At 47.3% G+C, this 17,542-nt stretch overlaps 1 long non-coding RNA gene across 1 annotated transcript; it reads right to left on the bottom strand.

Moving 5' to 3' along the window:
• Positions 1–14,612: 14,612 nt before the first annotated feature.
• On the bottom strand, positions 14,613–15,649 carry LOC129212705 (uncharacterized). Its single transcript, XR_008579266.1, has 3 exons — positions 15,518–15,649; positions 15,332–15,412; positions 14,613–15,132 (listed from the first exon to the last, which is right to left on the bottom strand). It is a non-coding gene; the product is annotated as an uncharacterized LOC129212705 (long non-coding RNA).
• Between the last annotated feature and the right edge of the window lie 1,893 nt (positions 15,650–17,542).

The raw sequence follows: 17,542 nt of genomic DNA, 5'->3' as shown, positions 1-17,542 counted from the left end.
ATAGGAATTTCCTGGGTTTAAAAATATACATTTTTAATATGTGTATATATATGAACAAAATCCTTCTTCCTGCTTTCAGAAGTCAACGTTAACCCCCGCTGTGCCAGTGATGCGGTTTGCAGCTCACAGCACAGACATAGGCACGTGCTGCTGGGGAAGCAGTGAAGGGGGTGAAGGACTTCCCCCTTAGTGGCTGGGAAAGAAAGGTATTGTGCTGCTACATCCTAAACCACCTCCTATTTGACAACTTTACTGACTGATATACCATGCAGAAACTGATTTTTGGCCATTAAATGGTTTTATCACAGTCAGGGAGTCAAATCACAGCAGGGACATGCATTTTCACCTGGCCCTGGCTATATGTTTTGGGGACATCGTGGCAGTTTGTGGATGCCTGGGGCAGGTGCCCTGTGTGCCAGTGCTGGTGCAGCAGTGCTGCTGCCACAAGGGTGCGAAGTGATGATTTCTTAATTTAATTTTATTTTTTTTTATGGGGCAAGGAGAAGACTGGTCCTCCCATATAGCTGGAATAAAATTTGGGGTATGCTATGCACAATGGATGAGCTGTGCATAAATTTCACCTCCTTCCACCAAGGAGTAAGGACATTGCTGGCACTCAGGGATGAGAAGGGTGGTGCTGAGCTGTGGTTTGCAGCAGTGGGAGCAGGACCCACATCTCTGGCAACCTTGGCCATGACCCGAGACATACCTGCCCAGGGTCAGCCCCTCTGCTATTAGCTGTATGCTCCTCTCCTGGTAGGGTATATGGCTCCACGTATGCTACTGACATGTCGAATCTCATATGGCACGCACATTCCTCTTAAGCAGCAGGTTACAAATGTCTAAATGCCTTGAAAAGTGAGTTACTGAAAGGTTAGTAAGGGGTATGGCAGCGGTGATTTTCATAGACTGTTGGTTCCCCTGCCTTCAAATTTTTGGGAAATGAAAAGTGCACAGTACAGCCCCAACTGCCTCCAGCTGTGCTTCCCATTTGGGTGACCGTGCTGGTTTTTGAAGCACCCAAATGAGGGACCCCTCAGGATAGGGAACCTCAGCTTCTGCAGCAGCTCTGGATAACCCTCGTGGCAAGACGAGCTGTCCCCAGAGGCTCAGATTTTGGCAGAAGGAGCTTTAGTCCAGTGTAACCTGCAGCGCCCCAGGGACCGTGGGCGTGGGTGCAGGTGTAGCCAGGGAGAAGGGACCTGTCTGTAACTGCTGGCAGCAGCCTGTTTTGTCGTGGGCAGAAAGAGGTTTATAGACCTGCATGCAGCTGGGTCTTCCACCTTGGTGAGTCCAGGACACTCGAGGGCAATAAGAGGGACATATCTTAAAAATGTGGGAAACACCTTGATGGGGAAAAAGAAAGGCAAAGGGTGAATTTACTGTTTAACAGAAAAGGGACTAAAGTTAGAGACAGCTACAGAGAAATTAAAGAAATCAATTTTTTTAATGGATTTGCCTGTGCTTCCAACTGGGTCCAAAAAGCTTGGAGTGATCCAGGTAACAAGGTAATAAGTTGCTGAGATATTTATACTGCTTCTGGACAGCACTTTGGTCTGGGGTATTCATTTGATTGGGAGGGGGAGTGTATTGTAGATAAGCTTCCACTTCTTTCCTTGTGGTTATAATCAAACTCGGTTGTTTTTTGTTGCTGGTTTTTTTTTTCCCCAAAGGGTTCCCATTATTTCTAACTTGGAGTTTGTTCCCTGGGGGTATCTGCCCTGCTTCAAAGGAAAAAAAAAGAGGCTTTTTCTGGGGGCCAGCAAGCCTGCGTAGGCATGTGGTTGCTCAGGGGGTGGCCGGGGGCGGGGGGGGTTGCAGGATTGAAAACAAACCTGAAAGAAAGGACCTACCTGCCAGGGGAGAATATTTCTTTTCTGTCTCATTCTGTTTTCTGTAATTGAAGAGGTTCAGGTGCTCTAATAAAACCCAGCTCTTGGGTTTTGTGCTTTTCCTTGGGGAAAAGGTGCAGGCAGGCTCTCCTAGAGCCCGGCCCAGGGACCTCGCGGGGTTTTGCTGGCTTGTTATCAATAATAGAAACGATGGTAATGAAACATCTCCGGGAGCTTCAGGTTTTGTTTCTCCTTCAGCCCTCATGTCTCAAAGGTAAACTATTACATTGCCAATATTGAGTGCAGGGTTGTTTGAAAGTATTAAGGCTCCAGTTCATCAGAGGTCATGTTTTATTTGATTTTGGCCAATTGGCAGATCCCTGTGTTTGCATCTGCTCCTGGAAGTAAATGTTTTCTTGGTTTCTGTGCCAATGCCAGCAGCAGCCAAAGGCTTCCCGGGTGGGTGTGGGGGGGGGAAGGATCTCTGCCACCCCTCTGCCCCGAGGCTGGGGACCAGAAAAGATCCTGAGCCCCACTTCTGAGGTCTGCCATCGAGCCTCTTCCAGCACCTCTGGCTCCCAGGCTGGAGTACCTGGATCCAAGCCTCAGATGGAGCAAAGACTATTCCAACCCAGCAGGAAAACCCCATTTTGTGCGCAGAACTTCTCTGCTCACAGCAGCAATCTGTCCTTCCACTGCCATCCGTGGCACCTGGCTGATCTGTGCACATGCGGTGGCCAAAGCTCCTGGGTGCTGGAGGAGGGATCGGGGTGAGGAGCTTTCAGCATCGGTGCGTGGATGCCTTCCAGCACCAGTGATGGTCTTGCACATGCACGGCCCGTGTCTCCTGCCCCAGGAAGTGCCAGACTTGTTCCAAACCAACTGTCCATGGGCAGTAAGTCCAACCTGAGCATGCTGAACACATCGGGTTTTGGGTCCTGCTAGTGATGTCAGTCCTCTGGAAGACACAAAAAACCTACAAGATCTTCTTTCTGTGTCCTTAAGAGTGACAGCAGAGCTAAAAAAGATTGATCGGAAGCTAAGAATGGAAGCGGCTTTGTATTTTTCTTCTGAAGAGTCAGGTTTCCAAGCTTTGGTTTTCAGATTTAAATAAAAAATGTAACTGTGGGGAGGCAGGCATATTTCATAAACGTTTCAGCATTGTCCAAAACATGACAGCAAGCCTCTATTTAAAATTTCCGACAGAGACCGCTCCAGGGCAGCCCTGCCATGCTCCCTCTTTGCAGAGCTGCCAACATAACTGCAACCCCAAACACCTGGACTGGGGAACCGCCTCTCCATCTCCATTAAGGCTCCTTTCCTAACGCAGGTTATTGTCAAGCACCGTCTGCATCTCTTGCTTTCTGACCGATGACTGTTGCTGTCAGCTTGCTCTTATCCCATTTATTATATAGGTTGTTTTATTTGGTTTTATTGCTTCTTTCACCTTTCATCTAATCAAGGTGCATTTTTTTTTTGTTGCTTTTTTAATCAGCGTGGCTTTTTTGAACACATTTAGGGCATACTTTTAAATGGTCTTCAACAACTCTAATCACTCCAATTATCCTGATAATTTTCCTTCCACTTCCTAAATGTTTTCAGCCATTCTCTGGCCATGGTATGTGCCTGTATCACTGCCCAGGCATGGATTGCCTTTCCGCAGAGCAGCAAAATCGGGGCATGGTAGATAACTGTTAATAAGGGGTTTTGTTTGGTGATCAGTTCACCCTAATCCATTACAAAAGGGGCTAAGGACAGCAATATTCTGCAGGCAATGAATACTTTGAGCTGGAAAATAATCAGGGTATGTTTCTGAAGGTTTGAGGATGTGCAATTAGGAGCCACCTGAGATGCCCCGGGAGCCGTGCCTGGAGCCACGCAGCGTGGGGTGCGCTTATCTCCCTCTGGGTGCAGTGAAACCATCGCTCCCTTTGGGTACAGTATGGGCACAAGCGGGAAAATTCTCCTCCTTTCAAAGAGGTGGCTCAAAAATCCCCAGTCCACGGGCGCAGGCTGAGGAGCAGCAAGTTTACCATGTGTCAAGTGTTTTACGGGAGATGCTGCGGGATGGCTCCTGCCTCCTGGCACTTTCTTAGAGAGAAAATAAATCTTGAATTACCTTGTTTTCATTTCCAATAAAACTGCATGTTGGCAGTTGCCTTGGAGCTAATAATCTGACACGGTGCTGTGCATCTGTGAATGTTTGTAGCATGGGTGTGCTGGTTCTGTGTTTGAGACTGACAGTGCAGCACTGTGTTGTTGTTTTCCTACCACTATATTGTGTTCCCAGCGCATCATAATAAAAAGAAACATGAAGGTAGGTGATTTATCATAATACAAAAATAAAAGGCATAATAATGTAAATTATGCACATCATTAACCCCAACTGTTGCTCTAAAACGGACACAAATTCTGCAGGAAAATCATCTTTAGGTTGAGCCATGACAATTTTTCTCTGAAGGGCTTCCCTGTAGGTGCTGGAAGACCCATGCGTCCTCTTCTCATGAGGTTTGGAGAGCTGGCTCGGAGCCCTGTTAATGCACTAACAGCAGTACAAGGTGGCTGTTCCTCCTCTGGGACTGCGTTGCGTGGGCTGCAGTACCCCCAGGCATGCTCCTGCTCCATCAACAGCAGGTCAGGCAGCGCAGACGGGATTCATCGGGCTACGGTGGATGTGGACCTGTCACCATCGGCTCCTCGTCTGTTCCAGGCGGGTGAAGTCAATGGCACAACTCATCTCATCCTGCAGCAGGTGTCAGATGAGGGTAGGTGAACTACGCACCACCCCAAAGTGCTCTGTGTCCCCTCTGGCTGCGTAGGAAGCCAAAGACAGCCAGCTCAGATGTCTCACTTTGATGTCTAACGTTGCCAGAGGTAAATCCTGTGCCATGCTGCCGTGTTTTCAAGAAATATAAAGGAGGTGAACTGGTGTTGAATGCGTCCTCTTTTCCAATTTCTCCCCTTCGTTTCTGCTCACTCTTCACCCTCTTCAAAGAGGAAAGACTCAGTTTAAACTCTCTTTCATCAGATCACCCTCATCAAAGGCAAGTGGGCTGCAGTCTGAGTGGGACTCCCCAGCCCCCTCCCATCGCCCAGATTCCTAAAGCTGGTTTAAAGAGACTTAAAGCCTTCCTGCGTAAAATTTTCCCTTGCAAAAATTAGACCTCATGAAAATAAATAATTCCCAGAGGAAATTTCAATTTGATTACAAATATTGACTTGCTTGGGGGAAGTTTTTTTTAAAAGAAAAATCCATTTGGAATCAACATTTTCAAATTAAACATGTATGTTTGCTCTGTTATAGTACTTAACTTGGAAAAATACCAATTTTGTTTCCAGTGGTTGGGGATTTTAGGAGTTTCTTCCATCCACATTTTTCTGCAAGAGCTAAACAAAAGAGATGGCTTAAAATTGGGCAAAGCGGGGAAAAGATTTGTTTTAATTTTAAAGGATTTAAAAAATGTAATATGAAATGTTGTAAATCATTTTCATGCTTCTAAGAACTCCATAAAAATGCATAAATGTGTGTATTAAAGCGGTAGCCCCAGGAGATGCCAGAGCTGCAGAAGCAGCAGGCAGAGCAGATATGGTGGGTGCTGTTCCTCTGCCGTCACTTGGATGGTCTCCATCACCCCACTGCTCCCATTTCCAGCAGGTCAGGAGTGATTTTGCATGGATGTGGCAGCCAGGAGACATGGGAGATGGGACAACAGGTGAGAAAAACTTGGTGGTCCACCAACTTAGTGGTGGCACCAAGCTTTGCATGGGCTGCACACCATATCCGGGTTGAACAGCATGGGGACCCTCAGCATCCTGTCCCCTCAAGGCACCCAGGCCAGCAGGTTTGTATGGGTCACTGAACTCAGTCTAGGGCTTCACGCCCCACCAAAGTTGTACTTCAGACACCCCTCTGCCCTTCTGGCGTTTGGTCCTGCTAGACAAAGCAAAACCGAACTGCTTAGGAGCCATATTTTTGGTTTTTCCCTCCAGATTCTGTCTTTCTCCACTGAGAGTGATCCTTCTGCTCTTGGGAACACTGAAGTTGAGCTGAAACACTTCAGAGACCTCACACATTTCAGGACCTGGGGTACTTGGCTGTGAACACATGATGCTTTTGCTACTTTATGGATTAGAAAAAGGTAAGAAACCAACTCAGCTGCACCCAATGTAGGAGCTTTGTCAGGGGAGAGGGGCAAATTGTTCTTTGTACAAGACCCTGGTGAGCTCTGTCCCCTGCTTGGTTTTGGAGGGGAAGGAGTGCGTAGGAGGAAGGAGGAGCTGGAGGAAAAGCAACCTTCTCCTGATGCAGACGAGGTTTCCACGCACTGACATTTATCTTGAGAGGTATTGATGAGGGGCCAGCCTTCAGCCAAACACAAAAAAATAAAACCAACCCATTTATTTTAAAACTAAAAAAAATGATCATCATGAGTGATCCTGCCTGGAGTCGGGGTCTCTCTTGAAGCCTGAATCAGGGGGCAGAGGGGTTAAACACCCCCAAGCAGGGGACCACCCTAGGTCCCCCAGCAGCAGCCGCTGCTCAGGTCCCTACTGAAGATGAGCAAGTTCTAGCAGAGATGCTCCTCACTGGAGGCATCCAGGTATCTGCCAGAAATTACTCCAGACAGTGGAACTGCTTTTTAGGAACACTCTATTAATAGACACAGATAACAAATCGCTGATAACAAATGCAAAAAGCCCTTGGACTAAAGGCCTGTTTGCCCAGGCAATATCCCCACTGAGTGCAGCAGTCATTAGTCGCAGCAGGAGGCACTGGGAGCAGCTCTCCCTGGCAGGAGAGCCATGCTCTTACCTCAAAGCAGGAAAACAAATGCCTGAACTGTTTACCAAAACAAAGGTGCAATTTCTGCACCTTCCCAGCCATACCCAGCACGCACGTGAGCAGGCACCGGGCTCCAGCAAGCCCACGCTCGAGTCTGTCTTACACCGTGCACGTCTTTGCCCGTCTCTGCGGTGAGCGGTGCAGGTGTCCAGCGCTTGCTCCGTGATTCCTCAATACTTTTCTCAAATAATTGTGTTTCAAATCCACTATTCTGTGCAGACATGATTAAGCTGTTTAGGACGACGGATGTTGCCAATGAGGATAACCTCTCTTAAGGTCAATTAATCATTTGTAAACCGACCTTTGGATGTATACATTATTCATCAGTACTCCTGAACTAACGGGCCAGATAATTTTCAGCCACTGGGTTGGGATTTTTTTTGTCAAAGTCTTTAGTTATTCCATAACTGAGGGCAATTGCTGAAGTACAGGGAGAGTAAGGCCCCCTGGGTGCCACCCCCTCACGGGATGCTCGTGCGTGCCCACCATTTAGACCACAGCCAGGGTTTAGGCTGGACCACAGCCCGACAGCCACTTTTCTTCCCCACCTATTTCTTCCTTAAAGCCTGACTGACCTTAAACTATCTTGAAGACTCCTCTCCAGGAACTTGACATTTAAAAGTGCAGTGACAGAAAATAACTTCTTCTAAAAATATGTGTAACTTATTTACCAGCACGAGGAGAGGGAGAGAAGAATTCCAATGAAGGCATGCATATACATCGCGCTGCTCGATTGTGACTTTTCGCTGATGCCGCAAGGTAGCACCGCTTTCTCCTCCAGCCAAGCCGCTCCTTGCGTTACGGTGGAACGCACCCCCATGCTCAAATCTGGGACCGGCCGAGGAGGAGGAGGGATAAGGGGAGAGGGGATCCCCGTGTCCCCTCCTGGGCTGCAGGGAGAGTGGCACAGGGCAAGGCTCCAGTCTTGGGGAACCCAAGGAGCTGATTTAACGCCTTGCAGCCACCAAAAGTGGAAGGCACGAAAAGACAAGCCAGCATTTATTGAGAAAACACCCCATGGATCATTCTTTGTCAGATGACACAAATGAAGAAGAAGAAGAAGAAAAAAAGAAAGAGGAAAAATGAAATTGAAGATGAAACGCTGCACAAATTGGTGAGCTCAGTACTTGGGATGCTGCTTATATCTCCATGGGGAAAAGTCTCCTGCACCCCAAGTCCTCCCAAGCAAGAGCAGAGCCTGCCCAAACGGGCTCCGCACCCCCTTCCCCATCCAAAACTACAGCGTGGCCGTGGGGGAAGTCTCCTGAACGTGAGGCGTTCATGTATCTTTAATTATTGTTTCAGCCACATAAATCCATGCTGAATTAAAATTCATGATGGTTCTAGGGTACAAGTGCAAACAATTTGTTCGGTAAACTTTGCTCTAATTGGCATTCTGAAAATTTCCTGTTAATCAAGCCCCTTGGGCTCAGTTTACCAGTGTAGTTCTGCTTGCGAATGTCAGTGCTCGGAGGGTGCACGCATGTATGCCAATTTCAAGGGTCTTTATATGATATTAACTCATACACCTTGTCCTCACATTAATTTGCAAGTAATTTTTTAACAACCTTCTGTGGCCCTGTCTTTTATCTCACTGCTTCATTACTCGAGGCAAGCAAGCGAGCGGAAGAGCATTTGTAAAACCCGAAACAAAATTGCACTCAGAAACGTCTAGGATCTGAACGCGAAACGCCCCCAAGGGCGCCTGAAATTCCTCCCTGCAGGAGCCGTGTTTCCAGTGGCACTTGAATCCAAGCGGCCACGGGAGAACCAAGAAGACATTCAGGCCAGCACAGTAAATGTCAGGCGTGCGAGCGATGCCGCTGCACAGAGGCTCCAGCCAAACGTGCCCAGAAACAGGGCTACGGAGGTGGGTAACGCTTTGGTCCTCTTGAGACGAGGATACAAACGTTGCCTGAAGAGTCAAGGCATGAGCAGAGCTGGTTCGTTTTATTTTTTATCATCCCATCCCTATGTGCATGGAGAACATCAGAAATGACTCCAGGAGATGCCAGGGTCTGGGGGGGGGTCTTGCTGCAGAGCCCCGCTTCTCACGTACTGTCCAACATGGACTGACTGGCCAATTCTGGATCTTAAGCACCCCCTTCTCTGCCGTGATGCCACCTGGGACCACTGCGAGGAGGATTTTAGGAGCTTTCAGTTATTCCCCCTCCTCAGTTTTGCAGCCTTATCAGGCTAGTCCTTAACTGGCATCCCGAGAGATTTGGGAGTAGGAGAAGCTATGTATAACCTGAGTGTCTCTTCCCACCAGCACAGAAAGACGGAAGAATAGAAATAACAAAATAATGAGCATCTGACAGAGATCAGGGAAGCGGTGGAGAAGCTCTCTTGGATGGAAATGCGCGGTAAGGAAACGTATGAGAACTGGCAGTTCCCAGAAGAGGGTGCACAACAGCAAACTGCTCCCCTGTGAAAGCAGATAAGAAGCATAATTAGATGGCATTACGGCGGCAGCAGGGTCTGGAAGCTGGAAAGAAATCGTATGGAAAGTCAAAATGAGCACGTGCCTGGAGGGGAGAACAGAGGAGTAATACAGGTTCACAGCGTGAGAGCGGCTAAGTCTGCACGCACAAGGTTTCGGAGGCAACCAGCACGGGTCTGCAAATAGATTAGGTGTAAAATGAGAACAGCAAGATGTGTAGGGGCACAAGTGTCTGGGGAAGGAGAACGGACTGAGCGTTCGAAGCAGGAGTTTGCCCCATCTCCCTTGTTTCAGTCTTTATAAAAAGGTTAATTGTGAATGAAACTTAATGAAACAGGCTTCGAAGAGAACTGTGGAGAAGGCCAGCATAAGGAAAGAAGTTTAAAGACATTTGGATATGTCAAATGTATTCAAAATGAGAGGATCTGATGAAATGCACCCCAGAACGTTGAACCTTTGGTGGTTGTCTTCAAAATTTATGAAGGCGTAGATGTCGCTGGAGATGAGAGAAGCACATATCTTTAAAGAGGATACTTTAAAAAATAAAAAAAATAAATCATCATCTCAATCATCGAAATCTCAATTGCCTGAAAGAGGCTGGAAGAAACTATTAAATGAGCAACTTGTAAGATGTGAAATGATGAATAAAATCAAAGAACATGGGTTTTCAAGAACCAGTCATGTCAACCCAATTTAATTTCTTTCTTTGATAAGGCAACAGGCATACCCAATGATGGGGAAGCAGAGAACGCATGAGTGAGGCCTTTTGCATTTTCCCACGGGACAGCCATGAACAAGCTGAGAAAACACCCTCTAAAAAACAATCAGAGCTCAACTGGCAGAGTAACGACTCCCAAAGAGGAGGACAAGGGAGAAGGAGGTTTCTCAGTTTCTCCAGCCTCCACTATGGGTCTAGAAGAGAGGCTGTCAACCTTCCTCTCCGTACAGCCAATGGGCCACCAATTGGGCAGTCCACAGCTCTGCCCAAGGAAAACTGAAAATCTTTGTTATGCTGATTTCTAGCATCTCGTGTTGGTTTATCCTTAATGTCTCCATGACATCAGCATCCCCATGCGCATTTAAGTAGAAACATTTTGATGCAGCATTACCCCATATTAACCCCACATACCAGCACCGAGCTGAGAAGATGCTTTTGGTGGAGCTTCAGTCATTCCACCCAGTTTGGAAATGGTGCAAATCTGTACAAGCAGCCTGCGTGTGAGCGTGGAGGCTTTGCCGCTCCGCTCTCGGACCTCCGGATGGATGGACGGACCGATGGATGGGGACCCTGGCAAGCCCCAATCAAGGGACTTTGTGAGCTGTAAGAGCGGCTGCTGGAGGAATGCAAGAACAGAAGCTTTTGATACAGTTTCAAACAATGTGTAATTATCAGGTAGCTGAAAATTAGCCCATCTGCGCCTCGGGAAAAGACAATGCGAAGTTATGTGTTACTAATGGCTGAAAAGCGCTGGCAACACAAACCAGGAAATTTTCAGTAAACTTTTTTCTTCAGGTAATGTAATTACACAACGTAATCCCCAAATCTCCTGACTTTTTGGTGGTTTTTGATAAAGCTTACAAGGTCTTCATCCTCTTTTCTTTCTCCTCTCATTGCAGCAGCCCGGTCTTTGGCATTTTGAGCAGTACCAGCCGTCTGGCTGGGCCACCTAAAGCAGCAGATGTGGGTAACATAAACTGCCTTTACAACAGAACAGCTAACGTGTATCAGGTTTTTCTAAAGCAGATTGTAAATACCCACCGTGCTTTCGCCACAGCCTCGCTATCTGAATGCAAAGCACCCAAGCTTGTAATACTATTTTGGACAAAATTTCTGTGCCGATAGAGTTGGCTGGACAGAGTTTAGGTCTCTGATCCAGGTCAATGCACACACAAGCATCAGCGTGGTTCAGATGTAAGACCCCTTTTGTTTTCTCTGCTTTTGGTCCCTGCTGATCCAGCATGCAAATAAAAAAAAAAATAAATAAAAAAAAAAAAAGAAGCATGCTTTCTTTAAGTGCCTTAAGAATCCAGTGATAAAGTCTTTGGGGGTTGGTGAAGCAAAACCAGAACAGCATAAAACTCATGCAAACAGTCCAGGCAGGGTAAATAGCTCATGATTTTTTTTAGTCATACTTTTGTCTGTGGAATAACTGGGAGCAAATTGCTTTTTCCTTTCTTGGTCCAAATTATTCAGAGAATTTTTCTGCTGATTTTTGCTATTTTCCCTTTTGAGAGCATTTGCTCTCGAAGATGGCCCGCTTAGCTCTGAATGGAAAGCAAATGTTGCCTTCACCTTCAGTGAACTTTGAAGCAATTGATTTTTACCGGCATAAAAGAAGAGCTGAGAAGTGACAGCTCGCAGGCTTTGCGGAGGATGAATTTTGCCATTTCACAACTGTCCATGCAGGAGGATGCAGGCGTCCCAGAAGAAAGATGACAGATGCTCTTTCGACTCATCCCCGATCAGCCACCAGCCCTGTCCTCTTTCATGCGTGGGGTCCCCCGACTGCTAGCTTCTCTGCAGCCGCCGTGCAGACGCTTCAAGCAACGCGTAATAGGGAGGACTCCAAGGAAAATTATTCTCGCTAGCTTTTGTCTGGTAATCTGAGGTCAAGAAAACAAACTGCTTCCTCTCCGCTCTCTCCAGTGCCGTGGTGAGAAATGCAGCCAAGCTCCGGCATCGAGAATAAAGGCAGAGTTGGCACAAACACAGGAGCTTCTTAAATGAGTTTGCCATTAGCCGGAAGGGCTGCAAATTGAAGCGAAGATAAGCCCCTTAGCATTTCCCTTCATTAATCCAAGCCTCATAAAAGCGGAGATGTGTTCCTATTCAGTGGGCTTTATACAGAGGCAGGTATTTCATTTACCCAAAAAAACCCTGGATCGGATAAATTATTAATGTTATTTATAAAGGCAATTCTGCCATTCAGCAACTTCTTTTGGATCCCTACGCTTAATCTCACTGCTTAGCATAAGATACACTCTAGTTAAAAGGCAAAATCACATTCCCTTACAAGGTCTGCAAAATAATGGAGCGCTGAGGTTCCTGAACAAGGGTTGTAGTTTAAATTCTGCTTTAAAGACTAATACATTTATCAGTGGCAAACATAAGCCCTGACTTCCACTTGCTTGTCCCCTCCCTGAGTGCTGGATGGGACCTCACCTGCCTGCATCACGAGCCGTCAGAGCTGAGAAGGATGGAAACGCAAAACACGCTAATGCTTACACGAGCCTCTGCAAGGCTGTTTAGTGGCTGGGTGGAGCTGTATGGTGAGACAGCAAGTAACCCTGTCCTCCCCTACAACGTGTCCTGCTCCGGGACGCCCGCAGCCACGACTTAGGCTTCTGCAGGTTCAGCCCCACGCCCACTCCATGGATCAGGGTGTTATCAAGGGCAGAGACACCACAAGAAATAGCCAAGCATCTCATCAAGCAGAGGTGTGGGCTCACACGGTGGGAGTCAGGATGCTCAGAGTCCCAAAACAGGTCCTCGGGGACCACCACAGTGGCACCGTGGATCTCAGCCCCAGTGAAAGTAGTGTGGCACGTAACTACAAGGAGCAAGGGAATAAATATGAGAAGTGGGGAGTGCTGGTGCACACCCAGCATTGCTATTTCAGTTGCAACAGTGGGACGCGATGGACCGGTTCCCACAGCGGGGCGCTGGCGGTGACACCTAAAGCAGCACTGCTCCTGTCAGCAGGGTGGCAATGGGTATTTTGGGGTTAAATGCCCACACTGAGGAAGAGGAGAGCCAACATCTCCCAAAAAAAGGTGTGCTCAGTCCTCCAGGAGGGGAACAATAGCTCCTTGCTCCCACATCAGGACTACACATGGAATTAACTAAAACCTATCCCCCCCTGCTGCAGCCCCACGTACGTCCTGGTATTTGTCACAGCACGGTTGCACGCATCCATAAGCTGTCCTCCGAATTTGAGGGCAATGCACGTGGTGCTTGCCAGGGAATGGCAGTGCATGGGAATTGCAGGGAGGTTTGGAAGATTTCTCATGAAACGTTTTCTCTGCGCAATATGCATGTTCCCCAAAATCCTTTTTTCAGCATTTTCCTCTCCAAAGGCTGCACGACAAACCGTTTAATTGAGCAGCCGGCGCTGGCTGATGTTTTGTTTCAGCACAATTTGAACCAAGGCAAAGTATTTTTGCTTCCTAAACTCACTCAACCTTTTCACAGTAGGGTTACAACAGCAACGTGGTTTTTTTTTTCTAGACAGCGTCACCCCTAGGGAAGAAGCACTCGGGAGGTTCAGGATCTGGGGTTTTTTTTTTCTCCTGGGCCGGGTGCTGGGGACGAGCAGCGGCTCGCGGGTGGCAGCGTGGTTTGCCTTTGATCAGCCACGAGCAGGGAGGGCTCCTGCAGCTGCGCTTGAAGCTGGAGATGTCTAAGCTACGGGCACCACAGAGAAGCACGCTTTTATGTCAAAACGACTTATAATAAGATTTTAAGTTTGTTCAGGGAGCTGGAATGAAATATTTAAACACAGCATCATAGTAGCATTTTATTCTCATGAAAATGCTGAAATGCCATTTGCAAATCAGAAATGTTTTAAAATTTGCTTTGAAATAGCAGCATCTCTACGCAACTGTTTTGTGGTTTGTTTTTTTTCTTTTCAGGAAGAAACAAATGGGGGGGAAAAGCTGAGATATTGGCCATTTCCTCACAAATGAGACGTCTGCTTTTCAGTCTGTTCTGGTGAGTCTGTTTCAAGCCATTCTTCCCTTTTGGAGCAGGGAGAATCAGCCTCAAGAGCAGCCTACGTTGTTGCATCCAGCATTCAAATTACATTATCTTTGTTTCTCACACTGATGATGAGACATTTAGGTTGGAGAACTCCACCGGGCATTAGAGCTGCTCTGAAGGGCTTGCATGATTTGAAATAAATGTCATAAAAGACATTTAGAAGAAATAAAATAAAAGAAATAGCAAGTCCTGGAATAAAAGCACAGCTGTCCTATTTTTTTTTTTTTATTATTGGGGCAGTTTTCACTTTCTTTAGGTACAGTTTATTCATTTGCAGTTCTTAATTTCCCTACGTATATATTATATTTTGTTAAACACAAGAAGTGAGCTTGCTTCAGTCCCTCCTCAAGCCTTGGATAGTTTCTTATCCAACTTCTTGCTGTTCCCAAGCAGCACATGGCTCCGGGCAGGTAGCCCAGAGTCACTCGAGCTCTTTGGCGCCTGAGTCTGGGTGTCATTTGGGCTGTACCGAAATTCAGTCACTTTGTGACTGAATTGTGAGAAGTGAATTAAACTGTTTTCAATGGGAAAAAATGGTTCTTTAGGCAGTTCTGGCCAAATTCGGCACCTGAGGTTCAAACTGCTACTAAGAAAGGGTTATTCTATAATAGTGACCAAAATACACTATGCAAAATTCAGTATCGTAGCAGGATCAAAAAGCCCCAAATCCCCTAAGATGACGTCTGATTTTAAAAAAAGATCTTCTGATTTGTATACAGTTTGTTCATAGGGCTTTTTAATACAAAATTCAAAGAACTGTAAGGATAAAATGTTGGCAAGCAGCACAAAAAACTACTTAAAAATAACATATGAAAGTGTCAGAAGAAATGTGTATCATTTATCCAAAACACTAAGGATCTGAAATAGCTGATGGGCTTGAAAAGAGGAGTAGAGTAGGCATAAGAAAAATCCTTCAGAACTGAAGGCATGTCTAAACAGAGAGTGTAGAGAGAAGCATGTCTTGGCCGGTTAAATGTACGATGATAATGTCAGGCTAGTACAAGATTTTAAGGCACAAAAGGCAGCTTCCTCAGCAGCCAGCATGGGTAGGACAGACCTGGGAATTTTCTAGTCCCCAAGCTGTAGGAGAAGTGATGGAGATCCTTGGGGGTTCTCTTCAGCTCAAGCTGTTCCATATGTAACCAGCATTTAGGAAGCCAGTAGATCTCCAGCCTGCAAACATTGCTCTTCTAAATCCTCCCCGAGATTTGATCCAAAGGAGCCAATGTGAAGTCTCTCACAAGTTGTAGCTGCACTCTGAAGTAAGATAAAATCAGCCTGTCTTAGCAATGCAATAATCAGGAGCTCACACTGTCTCCAGCCGATTCCAATCCCCCCATGAGTTCACCAGCTCGCTGATGTTTCAGGCCCTGCTTCCTCACTGATGAAACTCCCAGCCATTTCCAGCACCAAGGCCTGCACCAGCCTCTCCCGCTGCTTCTCTTACAGCTCACCTGCTCACACGTCTCTCCCAGACACGTAAACCTGGCTGTGATTTCTTGTGCGCCAAAAGCAGATCCTGATCAATGATGTTCCTGCCATACGGACAGAACAGCACTTAATGTAGCTATGCTTGGAAACCTATGCACAACTGGTGGCGTGTTAGCCGATGCTTTTGGCCGTGTGCCTTCTGCACTCACCTGCTTCTTGCTGCTACAAACAGGGAGGGAAAACTCCTCTGATCATTGTGCAGGTGATTAGAGGAAATTGCATTGCTGAAGCGCTCTGCGGCTGCAGCCGTGCTTCAGCTCTTGACTTGCCTGCTGGTAAGCTGCCAGAGAGAGGGAAGTGTAGGCATAAAATGAATAGCAGAAGAGATTGCAGGTAATTATGTTTCTTAAGCTGTTAACAGGATTGGCCATTTGATAAATGAGAGGATTTGGGAATGTTTTGTCACTGACAAGCTATTGTAAGATCCGAGTGGAAATGGAAGCGTTTCTCTTCCGTAGCACGAACAAGAAGGAAATTCTCTTGGGATGCCTACACACCGTGAAATTCATCTGAAACTTGGATGCCAGCACATGGAGGCAAAAGGACAGATATAGGACTCCTTCTGATTAAAAAAAAAAAAAAAAGAACCAGGTCTCTTGTCTCTTGCACATGCTATTAATTTGGTTTTGGTGCCCCTCCAGTGTCCCCAGAGGCTTCTCTTCTTTTACGGTGCCCTACCACATTCCTGCATATGGTTTCTGGTGCCACCAGTGCCCCGAATTCCTCTGTCTCCCCTCTGGTTTGCTCAACCTCTTGGTTTGCTTTTGTGGTTCCCTAGCTAGCTGGAGAAGCGAGAGGGAAACCAGCGCCGCTCTGTCCTTCTGCTCCAACAGTGCCCTTGGGGTGGTTTTGGGTACCCCTGGAGCCCCTCTGTTTCTTTTCCAGTGCCCTCAAGGGCCTTGGTGTGCCTTTCAGGGTGCCTCAGAGCTTTTAATCTGCATTTTGGTGCCCCTTGTCCCTGGATACCTGTGTGCTTTGGTGCCCCCAGGAACTCTGTGGGCCCTCAGATCTTTCAGTCCCATCATGCAGCAGTGAGGCAAAGGCAGGACCCACGGTCTTGCAGCCATCTGCATGAGGGAGGGACACACACACGCACACACACACACATATCTTTTAAAGCCATTTGCTAATGAGTTGGTGTGAAGCAGAAGGGCTGGATGAGAGCTGGTCCTGCTCCAGGGGAGGGGAACCAGGACTCACCCCAGGGATGGCACAGGAGGCTGCTCTGGTGTGAAGGGTTTTGCTCTGCAGCAAAGGAAGGCAGTGTCGGCAAAGTGAATCACACAGTTTAAAGTCGTGTTAAAAATCATCTCAGATGTCAGTGCTGCATGGCCGGTGGCTCCGGGCATCTCCCGTGGATGTGGCCTTCTCTGCCATGACCCCCTGGAGCCTACATCCTGCCTGGTACAGGTCTCGCTTTCACTGCAGAGCCCAGCACTGGAGGTCAGAGAAAGTGATAAGCAAAGAACAAATAAAACTCCCTAAAACTGATCCCTTATGCTATTTTCTGGGGCTGCTTCCCCCAGCCAGGGCAGGTTCCTTGCAGGATCGGAGCCCAGGGCAGCCCCTGTTTATGTGCAAGAGCAAAGGAGGAGGGGAAGGCTCCCCCAAACCTCCATCACAGCTTTTCACTTCTTTGCTTTACGTGGGTTTTAGCAGCCAAAGCCAGGTTATTTGTATTACTTTGGTCTCCCTGCAGTTATTAGCAGGGAAGGGCTGCTGGGAAGAAGCTGATGCCCCTCAAATCTCATTTTCCCAGCAGAGCCTGGGCAATGGGCAGAGGAGACACACTCCTTGCTTCAGTCCCAAGAGCAGCCTGGAGCAAGGGCTGGGTGCCTGAGGAAGAGAGGCAGGATGGGGGCAATTAAGCCATTTTCTTTTCTTTATAGCACATCCTGCACTGGGCAAACAATAGCAGAAACCCATCCAGACAGCCTGAACATGCACACAGCCCCCTCTCCAGTGCCCCTACATGGGGAAGAAGCTTCTGTGGTCTTGCCTGGCTGGCATTCCCAGCAGGCTCTGGCTGCCTGTCCCTGAGGAGGCAGGTAAAGCAGCAGCTGCCTCTTTGGGAGATTAGGTAGTAGGAGACACAAGTAAGTTCCTGTAGTTTTATATTTGAGCTCTTCCCAAGAGCAAAGTGGTGATTCAGCCTGAACAGACTTATTGAGTAG

The sequence above is a fragment of the Grus americana genome, chromosome 14 (assembly GCF_028858705.1).
Source record: "Grus americana isolate bGruAme1 chromosome 14, bGruAme1.mat, whole genome shotgun sequence".
NCBI lineage: Eukaryota > Metazoa > Chordata > Aves > Gruiformes > Gruidae > Grus > Grus americana.
The sequence above is the reverse complement of the archived record's forward strand: the minus strand, read 5'-3'. Positions and strand labels throughout refer to the sequence as shown.